Genomic DNA, 11,816 nt, shown 5'->3' on the forward strand with positions numbered 1-11,816 from the left:
TCCTGCTGTCTCTCCCAGAGGGACGGGGATGTAGTCCTACCCCCTCAAGCCCCAGAGCCCCTCTCACCTCTGTCAGAGCCTTCGGACCAGAAGAATCTGTGTTCCATGCAGAGCCCGGGTGCAGCAGGGGCAGAAAGCTTATGGGTCTTCAGCGACATTAATCATCATCATCTGTTCATGCTGCCAGTGATGCCAGATTTGAGCCTGGCTGCCTGGCAGTTGGTCTCTCCAGACAAGGATAGGGCTCTGCTGGAAAGAAATATAACTGTGTCAAACTCTCTGCCATCCAAGAATTTATCATCTCATTAGGGAAATTTTATTTTATTTTTTATTTTTTTAAAGATTTTATTTATTTAATTGACACAGAGAGAGAGAGAGAGACAGCGAAAGAGGGAACACAAGCAGGGGGAGTGGGAGAGGGAGAAGCAGGCTTCCCGCCGAGCAGGGAGCCTGATGCGGGGCTCGATCCCAGGACCCTGGGATCATGACCTGAGCCGAAGGCAGTCGCTTAACCAACTGAGCCACCCAGGCGCCCCTCATTAGGGAAATTTTAATTTAAAAAATTGTATGTGCCCAAGAGACAGCCAAAACAAGTTTACAAATTAATTCAAGGCAACAGAGATTTTGAAGAGACTGTAACTGGTTTCTCCCTTCTCTCATTACACTTCCCCATCCAGCCTCTCTGGACTGGCAGTTCTCTGTATTGCTTTCTCTCTGCCTAGCCCACAGGCTGCTCCCACAACCTCCCCATTATCACCTGGAAATGCCTTCCACTTAGCATTTGATGTCACCTCCGCCAAGAAGCTGTCTCTGATGCCCAAGACATAGAGCCCTCTTTATTCTCCTCAGCCCCAGGCTGGAGGCAGGCACTCAATTATTGAAGGGCCACACTGGTACGATCTGGAAAATTGTTGGTCCCTTATAGACAGCAGGGTACTTGGCTGGAGTTGCTTCTTCTTCTTCTGCTTCTTCTTCGTCTTCTTATTCTTCTTTGTCTTGTCTTCTTCGTCATCTTCGTCGTCTTCATCGTCGTCATCTTTGTCGTCTTCGTCTTCATCATCTTCTTTGTCTTCGTTGTCTTCATCTTCTTCATCTTCGTCGTCTTTGTCTTCGTCTTCTTCTTCTTCTTCAAAAGTAACCTCTACCCCCAACGTGGGGCTCAAACTCACAACCCCAAAGATCAAGACCCTGCTGTTCTATTTTGGATTCCCTGATTCTAGATCATTTTTCATGTTAGTGGATTGGCTTGGATTTTGCCACCCTGAGAATACAGGCCCCACATGTATGTGGACTCAGGATTCCAGTTGCATGATTCCAGTCTGGGAGGGCTAACTCTTGTCTTCTAGCTAAGAACTTGGGCTAATGGAAGGACATTCAGACACTTCCCTTTGTGGATAGGCAGCCAGATCCAACTTCTCATTAAATGCCAGGCTTGTGGGCATTTTTAACCTCAGTTCCTATAGCCTGTATTCCTCTCTGGTCCTTTCGTGGGCTATACAACCTCAACTACTCATATATCGGACACCTGTGGAACCCCCTTTTCTTGCCTTAGAGACACGTATTAAAATATTTTAATACTAAGATATTTTAAATATTCTAGCTAGCATTTTTATGTATCAGGCAGAGAAAGTAGTGTTTTAGAATATGCCCAATCTACCATCTTGACCTGAATTTTTAACTAGAAGTTATTTTTAATAAAATACTGCTTTTTTTATATTAATTTTTTTAAGGAAGGAAGGGGCAGAGAGAGAAAGAATCTTAAGCAGATTCCACACCCTGCACAGAGCCCAAAATGGTGCTCAATCTCCCAACCCTGAGTTCACAACCTGAGCCAAAATCAAGAGTTAGACACTTAACCTACTGAGCCACCTAGGTGCCCCTAATGTTAATTTTTAAATAATCACTTTTATAATCTCTTAAATAATCTCTTTTCTCACCTCTTATTTTTCTAGTAGGTTTAAGCTGTTTTTTTTTTTTAGATGTTCAACCATATGCTCTGTAAATAATGACAGTTTTGCAACCTCCTTTCTATTAATTACACATTTTAATTCAGTCCTTGTCTAATTGTCTTGGCAGGAACTTCTAGAGCAATAGTCAATAGCCGTGGTACTCTTAGGTCGTCTCTTATACCTGACTTGGTCAGAAATGTTTCTGGTGTTTTAGCATGAAACACATTTGGGCTTTGGTTTTGAGAAATAATTTTGTTAAAATAAAGGAATACCTTTTATTTTCATTTTCTTAAGGATTTTATTTTTAAGTAATCTCTACACCCAGTGTGGGGCTCAAACTCAAAACCTCCACATCAAGAGTCACATGCTCTACTAAGTCAACAAGATACTCCATTTTCTTTTTATTAAGAGGTTTATGAAGAGGAGTGGGTGTATAAATTTTAATAAATGCATTTTTAATAGTAAAGACAATCATGGCTTCTCTCTTGACTTAAAATTAATTTATATTACTAAATTTCCTAATATGGAATCATCTTTGTATTCCTTGATTCCTGAAATGAACTTTACTTGGTCTTGGTATGTTATTCTTTTAATGTACTGCTGATTTGATTTGATATATACAATTTATATGTGGTTTGTGTGTGTGTATATATATATATATTTAAACTTTTTTTAACTCTTTACAAGTAAAACTAGTCTGCAGTTTTGTCTTTATTAGGTTCTCAGATCAGTAATTTGCCAATTATGTAAAATGAGTGAAGGTATTTCCTTTACTTCTCTCTGCTCTTGAATAGTTTAAACAGCATCAAAGAATCTGTTTATTCAATTTTTAAAGATTCACATGTGAAATGATTTAGGACTAGGGTATTGGAGGAGAATTGTCTTTATTTCTGCATGTTATTTATTTGTTTATTCCCATGTGTTTCCAACCCAATTTTGGGAAAAATATTTTCATAGAAGATCATCGTTTTATTAGGATTTTCAAAATGTATTAAATTATAGTGGTATATAATGGTCTCATACTTATCTCTATTTCCTCTGTACATGGGACAAGTTTCCCTTTCCTAATTTTGTGTTTTTGTGCTCTCTTCCTTGTTTCTTCTGTAAGGCTAGCTAGTGACATCCATATTTTTCAGTGATCTAGTTTTTAGATCGATAAATTCATTTTTTTTGTTTTCTTAATCATTAATTTCTTTTTTTAAAAGATTTTATTTGAGAGAGAAATAAAATTTTTTTTAAAAAAGGGTTTCGTCCTCAACTCTTCTTCTTTTCCCTTTTCTCCTTAGAATCCTCAGGGCTTTAGTGATTACTTTCATCCAAATCACTTCTACTCCTAACACTCTTTCCTGACCCTCCAGAGTGCTGTTCATCCCACCTGACTTTGAGTACTAACCATGCAGGGGTGCCTGATGTCCTATGTGCCCAACACCCCGATTGCTAGCAGGGGAAGGGGCAGAGGAGGAGGGAGAGGGACAAGCAGACTCCACACTGAGTGCACAGAGCCCCACATGAGACCCAATCTCACGACCCTGAGGTCTTGACCTGAGCTGAAATCAGGAGTCTGACACTTAACGGACTGAGCCATCCAGGCACCCTTTAATCATTAATTTCTGATTTTAATTTTATTGCTTCCCTTATTTTACTTTCTTTGGGTTTATTTATTGTTTTTCTAACTTCTTGGAATAGGTGACTCCTCCTGTATTTTTTCTGTTACCAGCAGTTAATGTGTAACTGGACTCTCCTTTGAGGTGGTGCCTTGTGTTGACCTTCTAGGATGTCACACCCACTGGAGATCGCCTTTTGGGGAATTTACTTATTTCAACGTATTTTGCTACTTCAAACCCAAAGGACTAGATGAGAACCCTAGGTGAGTTCTGAACATGCAGAAACTGGGCATGAAAAGATTGTAATAGCAGAAGGAACAATGTAAGCAAGTTCTCAGAGGTCGGAAAAGCATAGAGGTATTGTTAAGCCGGAGGGTATACCAAGTAGGGTAGTGATGAATGTTTGGAAGCCAGACCACACCGGATCTTGAATCCAAGGCTAGAGTTTAGAGAATTTCTATAGGCAGTGGAGAGCCCTTGTTTAGAGTTGGATGCTGTGAGCTCAGAAAGGATTCAGGCAAATGCTGGGACCGGGCTGTTGGGCACAGGTGATAGGGTAGGACATCTATCAGGCATTTCCGCATGGTCAGTGCTCAAAGTCAGGTGGGATGAACAGAGCTCTGGAGGGTCAGGAAAGAGTGTTAGGAGTGGAAGTGATTTGGATGAAAGTAATCACTAAAGTCCTGAGGGTTCTAAGGAGAGAAGGGAAAAGAAGAGTTGAGGATGAAACCCTTTTTTAATTAAGTTTTTAATTTTAATTCCAGTATAGTTAATATACCGTGTTATGTTAGTTTCAGGTGTACAATATAGTGATTCCACAGTCCATACAACACCCGGTGCTTATCACATCGGTGCACTCCTTAATCCCCATCAGGTATTTCACCCATCCCCTCGCCCACCTCCCCTCTGTAACCAGCAGTTTGTTCTCTAAAGTGAAGAGTCTGTTTCTTGGTTTGTCTCTCTCTTTTTTACCCATTTGCTCATTTGTTGTGTTTCTTACATTACACATATGAGTGAAATCATATGGTATTTGTCTTTCTTTGACTCTTTCACTTAGCATTATACTCTCTAGCTCCATCCATGTTGTTGCAGATGGCAAGATCTCATTCTTTTTTATGGCTGAGTAATATTCATATATATATATATATATATATATATATGTATGTATGTATGTATCTCACATCTTCTTTATCCATTCATCTTTCGATGGATACTTGGGCTGCTTCCATAATTTGGCTATTGTATATCATGCTGCTATAAACATAGGGGTGCATGTGTCCCTTTGATTTCGTGGTTTTGTATTTTTTAGGTAAATACCCAGTGGTGCAGTTACTGGATCTTAAGGTAGTTCTATTTTTAACTTTTTGAGGAACATCCATACTGTTTACCACGGTGGCCACACCAGTTTGCCTTCCCACCAACAGTGAGGGTTCTCATTTCTCCACATCCACGCTAACACTTGTTTCTTCTGTTGTTGATTTTAGCCATTCTGACAGGTGTGAGGCGATAACTCATAGTTTTGATTTGCATTTCCCTGATGGTAAGTGATGTCAAGCATCTTTTCATGTTTGTGCTGGCCAGAGGATGAAACCTTTCAAAAGGACTTAAAAAAAAAAGAGGAGCCTGAGGGAGAGGCCGTGGGGGTAGCAGGTGTTAGCTCCTGGTGGGTGCTTCGCTGAAGACCCCTGCGGCACTCTGGCATGCCACCTAACCTGCCCGCATTCTTCACCCACTCCCTCCCCAGTCACACAGCCTCGCCAGGCTGGCTTTAGGTGGTGCAAGGGGCCCGCTGCCACTCTCCCTGCTCCCCGGCTCCTTCCTTTGCTGCTGGGAGCTGGCAGCAGCTGGAGAAGGGAACGGTGCCCAGGGCATGAAGGGGGAAGGAGGTGGTGGGGAAGGGGATCTGGCTGCCATGGACAACTAGATGTTCACCAAGGAGTTGCACCAGTGGGTTGAGCAGCTGAACGATTATAAACAGCTTAACCAGAACCAAGTGTGGTGAGGTGCAAAAAGGCTAAGGAAATTTTAACAAAAGAATCAAAAGTGCAAGAGGTTCGTTGTCCTGTTACCCTGTGTGGAGATGTGCGTGGTCATTTCCATGATCTAATGGAATTCTTTAGAACTGGTGGAAAATCACCAAGTACAAACTATTCATGGGTGCCTATGTAGATAGAAGCTATACTCAGTGAAGACTGTGACACTTCTTGTGGTCTTAAAGGTGTGTTACCTACAATACATTACAATATTGAGAGGAAACCATGAAAGCCGACAAGTTACCCAAGTATATGGCTTTTATGATGACTGTCTACGAAAGTATGGAAATGCCAAAGTGTGGAAATATTTTACAGATCTATTTGATTATCTTCCACTTACAGCTTTAGTAGATGGACAGATATTCGACCTCCATGGTGGCCTCTCTCCGTTCCTAGTTACACTGGATCATATAAGCGCCTTGAATCATTTACAAGAAGTTCCACAGGAGGGCCCATGGTGTGATCTGTAAGTGGTCAGATCCAGATGATCACGGCCAGGGGAATATTTCACCACCTAGTGCTGGCTATACATTTGGACAAGACATTTCTGAAACATTTAACCATGCCAATGGTCTCACACTGGTTTCTCGAGCTCACTAACTTGTCATGGAGGAATGTGGTTGGTGTCATGATCAGAATGTGGTTACCATTTTTAAAAGTGCACCCAATTACTTACTGTTACTGTTGTGGGAATCAGGGTGCTATCATGGAATATTAGATGACACTTTAAAATACTCCTTCCCTCAGTTTGACCCAGCACCTTGTGGTAGAGAGTCTCATATTACCTGGTGCAGACTACTTCCTGTAAATTCCTCCTGGGAAAAACCTACCTTTGTATGTGGAAATATACCCAACTTTTTAAAGTATATATATATATATATATATATATATATATATATATATATATACACACACACACACACACACACACACACACACACACATTTAAAAACAAAACCAAAAAAGCAACAGTTATCTATGTATTTGTTTAACAAGTGGGGATCTGTCTTGGCATTAAACCATATCGTGGACCAAAATGGGCCATACTAATGATAAGCATTTAGCACAATTTGAGACTGAAATTTAGTACAATACTATCTAGATCGGTCAGTCTTTTTTTTTTTTTTTAAAGATTTTATTTATTTATTTGACAGAGAGAGACACAGCAAGAGAGGGAACACAGCAGAGGGAGTGGGAGAGGGAGAAGCAGGCCTCCCGCTGAGCAGGGAGCCTGATTGCGGGGCTTGATCCCAGGACCCCGGGATCATGACCTGAGCCGAAGGCAGACACTTAATGACTGAGCCACCCAGGCACCCTAGATCGGTCAGTCCTAATGGTTTGTCTGCTGTATTTGTAGTAACCATTTTCCTCTGGACTGTTAAGCAAAAAAAGTCACTAACTCCTTCATCTCATTTTGCATTTATTTGGGAAATTAGTGTTTAACTGGCATGGATTGATAGAGTTGGGAGTTTTATTCTTAAGAAAAATTCACAAGCTCACTTCCACTTAATCCCTTATCCTTCATTTTATTGAAATGTATAGTTAAATTAACTGAAGAAAAGATTCTGGGGGGTATGTTGTTAATAACATTTAAAAAGGTTTCCCTTCATTTAAACCAAATTACTGTTTTATGTTGGTCTGCATATTTCTGTATATTTGTCATGACAGTGCTTGTTTCCTATTTGGTGTACTGAGCAAATCAACTTTCCATTTTAAACAAAAACAAAAATAAACAAGAAGTCCTAGAAGCCAGAGGCCAGAGCTGCAGTGTGTGGAGGAATGAAAGAAGACTTCCCTCATTCCCAAGTCTACATTTTTTTTTAAGAGACGTTTTTACATAATCTTTATTTATTTATTTTTAATTTTTTAAAGATTTTTTTTTATATATTTGTCAGAGAGAGACAGTGAGAGAGCACACAAGCAGGGTGAGTGGCAGAGGGAGAAGCAGACTCCCCACTGAGCAGGGAGCCCGATGTGGGGCTCGATCCCAGGACCCTGAGATCATGACCTGAGCCGAAGGCAGCTGTGTAACTGACTGAGCCACCCAGGCATCCCAAGTCTACATTTTTTTTTTTTAAAGTAAACTCCGTCCAACGTGAGGTTTGAACTCACAACCCAGAGATCAAGAGTTGCATACTCTACTGGCTGAGCCAGCCAGGGGCCCCAAATATTTACTTTCTTTTTCTTTTAAGTAACCCTTTATTCCCAATTCTAAATGAATAAATGGGTGTTAAGAGCAGCACTTGATGGGATGTAGGTTCCAGAAAGAATGGGCTCTTCACTCTTTCAGATCTTTTTATTTTATTCACGATTAACAAATGAGATGAGAGGATTGTTGATGTGGCTGAGACTGGGATGTCAGATCTCACCTCACCTCGTTGGGGAGCACACACCAGTGGAAAATTATCAACTGTTACCTTCTTTTGGATAATAGACTGTCAAAGAGAGGTCAACTGGACACGGGAGGGTATGTGCTATGGTGAGCGCTGTGAATTGTACAAGACTGATGAATCACGGATCTGTACTTCTGAAACAAATAATGCAATATATGTTAAGAAAAAAAAAAGAAGATAGCAGGAGGGGAAGAATGAAGGGGAGTAAGTCGGAGGGGGAGACGAACCATGAGAGACGATGGACTCTGAGAAACAGACTGAGGGTTCTAGAGGGGAGGGGCTGGGGGGATGGGTTAGCCTGGTGATGGGTATTGAGGAGGGCACGTTCTGCGTGGAGCACTGGGTGTTATGCACAAACAATGAATCATGGAACACTACATCCAAAACTAATGATGTAATGTATGGTGATTAACATAACAATAAAAAATTATTTAAAAAAAAGAGGTCATCTGGATTAAAAACAAAACAAAACAAAAACCCAAAAACAGGGAATGTTTCCTTCATTTCAGAGAGAAAGTTTGCTACAAATTTCCTTTAAACAAAGGAGACTACCTCTGTTTTGGTCTTTCTCCATCTAGGGTATTGAAAATATTGTTCAATTTACCAAGATTCTGGATATGCTAAGCTTTTCCATGAAATGCTGTGTAAAAAAAAGCTCTACAGGTCCTCAGTTAAATGTTAGTCATCCCCCACCTCCCACTCCCCGTAAGTTTCTAGGCAAATCAGGCCTGTTGTTCCATCCCAAGGAGTTATGTTCTTCCTGTTTAGAAATTAGATTAGGTCTTCTTGTCTGGGCCAGATGCATCCGTGTCTCCCAAGCAGAAGCTGTATGCTCCCTGCATTGCTTGACCTTTCTAATATGCATCAGCATTCATCCCCGCTGGGCCTTGCTCATTTTGCCCGATGTCTGCTACAGAATAATCACTTTGGAAGCTTCAGGGCCGGACTCCTGCTTCCAGACTGCACCCAGACCAGGAGGGACGTGGAGACGGTCGCAGGTGCAGTCATATGTGAGTAGCCCACTGGCAAATGCTCAAGCTACAGGCTCAAGTTGAAATATCTAATCTCAAACATACAAGTGAGATGTGTCTATAGACCTTCTCAAATCTCCTGTCTGGGCACCTCCGCAATGTGACCCAAACTGAAGTGATTCTAGAATTCGCTCCACTGTGCAGACAGGCCATGCTCTTTCTGCGCCACATCTTTATGGCCGCTGTTCTGTCCAGTGTGCCCAGGCAAACTCCTACACCCCTGTATGGCTTAGCAGAAAAGCCCCGTCCTCTGCAAGGCTTCCCTGACTCGCTCTGTAGCAGTGGTCTCCACAGCACGATTCAGACACCCATTACTCATCCTACAGCACAGCCTGTGTCCATCTCCACCACTAACTCTGGAGCCTAGCACCTACAATAGGTAGGCCACAGATGTGCCAAGAGACGGGCCTGACTTGGGAAAAAGCACTTCCTATTGCCCTCCTCTGTGGAAGGGTGGCCTCTAGTAGCAGGGCTCTGATGGAGCCCTTATGAAATTACATATGGGAAACCCATTCAGACTTGAGTAGGGGCTATTTGCCCCTACCTAGAACATGCAAATGGAATTAAATAGTATGTGCAGCAGCTGAATCAAATTTTGACATCTATCCATGAGTTTGCCTTTTCTAAGACCAAGCCATTTCCTGAGGAGCCACTGCACCCTTTTCAGCCAGGAGACTGGGTCCTACTAAAGGCTTGGAAGAACCAAGGACCAGAAGATGGGTTAACTGAAAAATGGACAGGTCCTTAAATATGCTTCTAACTACTCCTACTTCTCCAAAACGTGCAGGCGTCCAGCTATGAATTCATCACACCCACATTAAGAAGGCACCTCCAGACAATGACTCTTGGCAGGACTCACAACCGTCTGAGTGGATGACAACTCACATAGGAGATCTTTTTTTTTTAATTTAAATTCAATTAACATATAGTATATTATTAGTTTCAGAGGTAGCATTAAGTGATTCATCAGTTGCATATAACACCCAGTGCTCATTATGTCACATGCCCTCCTTAATGCCTATCACCCAGCAGTGACCCCATCCCCACTATAGGAGATCTTAAGTTATCTCTTTGCTGTCCATCTCAGGAGGAACTCAAGAAACAAAGTTCTCCTACCCTGTCAAAGTCTTCCATTCCAACATTCTTACATCATCCCCAGTCAGCAGGAAGTAGTTTGCAGAAGAAATGAGCATCCTCCCTTCTTCCATTGAAATGGAATGGTGACTTGACAGTGGGGATTTGGAGGACCCACCCAGTCATTGCCCTGACTGGCTCCATTTGCCTTCAATCTGTTCCTCTTCATCGCTTTGTTTTTCCCTCCAGTTTATCTGTTCACTCCAGGAAGGGACCCAACAGGCAAAACGTCCTGTGATGGGCACTGAAACTACCCCCCAAGTAATAACAACTACTGTGATGCCAACAAGACTCCCGGTGACTGGGGTGCCTGGGTGGCTCAGTCGGTTAAGCGGCTGCCTTCGGCTCAGGTCATGATCCCAAGGTCCTGGGATCGAGCCCCACATCGGGCTCCCTGCTCGGTGGAGAGCCTGCTTCTCTCTCTCCCCCTGGCTCATGTTCTCTCACACTCATTGTCTCTCTCTGAAATGAATAAATAAAATCTTAAAAAAAAAAAAAGACTCCCCATGATTGACCCCACGCCAGTGATCAACCTGACCTTTGCTGTTTAGCTGCATGTACCCATCAATCCTTGTTTCATGTTTTCTCTATATAAAGTTAGTAGTATTCTCAGCACCTTGAAGACAGTTCTTGGGACGTTAGTTTGCTCTCTTCCCAGTGTTGGCCTCACTGAAATAAACTCCTTTCTTGTTGCACCACCACTTGTCTCTTTGCCTTTGGATTGTGGCCAGACTCTGTCCTTTGGGGCCTCCAGAGCCAGGGGCTCTCATGCCTTGGTCGCTGGCAACAATGTAATAAGTAAAATGTTTCTCTGAGTCCTGAGAGCTGCTCTAGCAAATTAATTGAACCCAAGGAGGGGGCCATTGGAACCTCTAGCCTATAGCCAGTGGGTAGGAAGCACAGGTGGCATGAGAAGTGGGGAAGGGGCGGTCTTGGAGAACTGAGCGCTTAACCTGTGGAATCTGATGCTTTCTCCGGGGACATGGTGTCAGCGTTGAGCTGACTGGGAGGACACCCACCTAGCGTCCAAGAATTGCTTGGATGTGGTTGGAAACCACCCCCACACATGAGAATTGGTGTTTAGAACCTCAGTCTTCCCCAGAGCCGGGCCCACCTCTCTGAGCCAATAAAGGGTGGAAGACAACAGTGTGAGCCCTCTCTGCAGGCGGCTAGAACAGAGACAGAGTCTGTCTGAGCTTTGTCCCAGTCCTGCTGTGGGTCTGACCACTGGGATAGTAGAGAAGGAGATCTAGTTTCTTCCTGTGGTTTTCCCTCCTGGAGAAGAATGGAAATTTCCTCACTTCTAAGGCAACAGAAGGGTTAGAGAATGTCTCTCCTATCCTCCACTGAACAATGGAATGGTTCTGTTTGTTTCAGAGCAAAGGCCCCAGAGCTGTTACCAGGCCTTCCCTGAGCACGGAAGCAGGATGGGGTATAGGATGTGGAAGCGGGGTAGAGAGGGGAACAAGTGGGGCCCCCCACTTCCCCCCGGGGACACCAGCCAGGCTCCCTCTGGTCCAGACCCATCTCTCTCCAGAATGAGGGCAGGCGAAGGAATAGATTTGGAACTGTAAGGAATTACCTACTAATGTACAGTTCAGTCAGTGTGGGGTTCAGTCCATCTGCACCCTGCACAGAAGGCTGCTTTCCTCCCCAGAAATGCTGAGTACAT

The 11,816-nt window shown here is 43.0% G+C and overlaps 1 pseudogene; it reads left to right on the top strand.

The window, feature by feature from the left end:
* Positions 1-5,462: 5,462 nt before the first annotated feature.
* Positions 5,463-8,997, top strand: LOC113926690 (annotated as a pseudogene).
* The last annotated feature ends 2,819 nt before the right edge of the window (positions 8,998-11,816 follow it).

Source organism: Zalophus californianus, chromosome 4 (genome assembly GCF_009762305.2).
Source record: "Zalophus californianus isolate mZalCal1 chromosome 4, mZalCal1.pri.v2, whole genome shotgun sequence".
NCBI lineage: Eukaryota > Metazoa > Chordata > Mammalia > Carnivora > Otariidae > Zalophus > Zalophus californianus.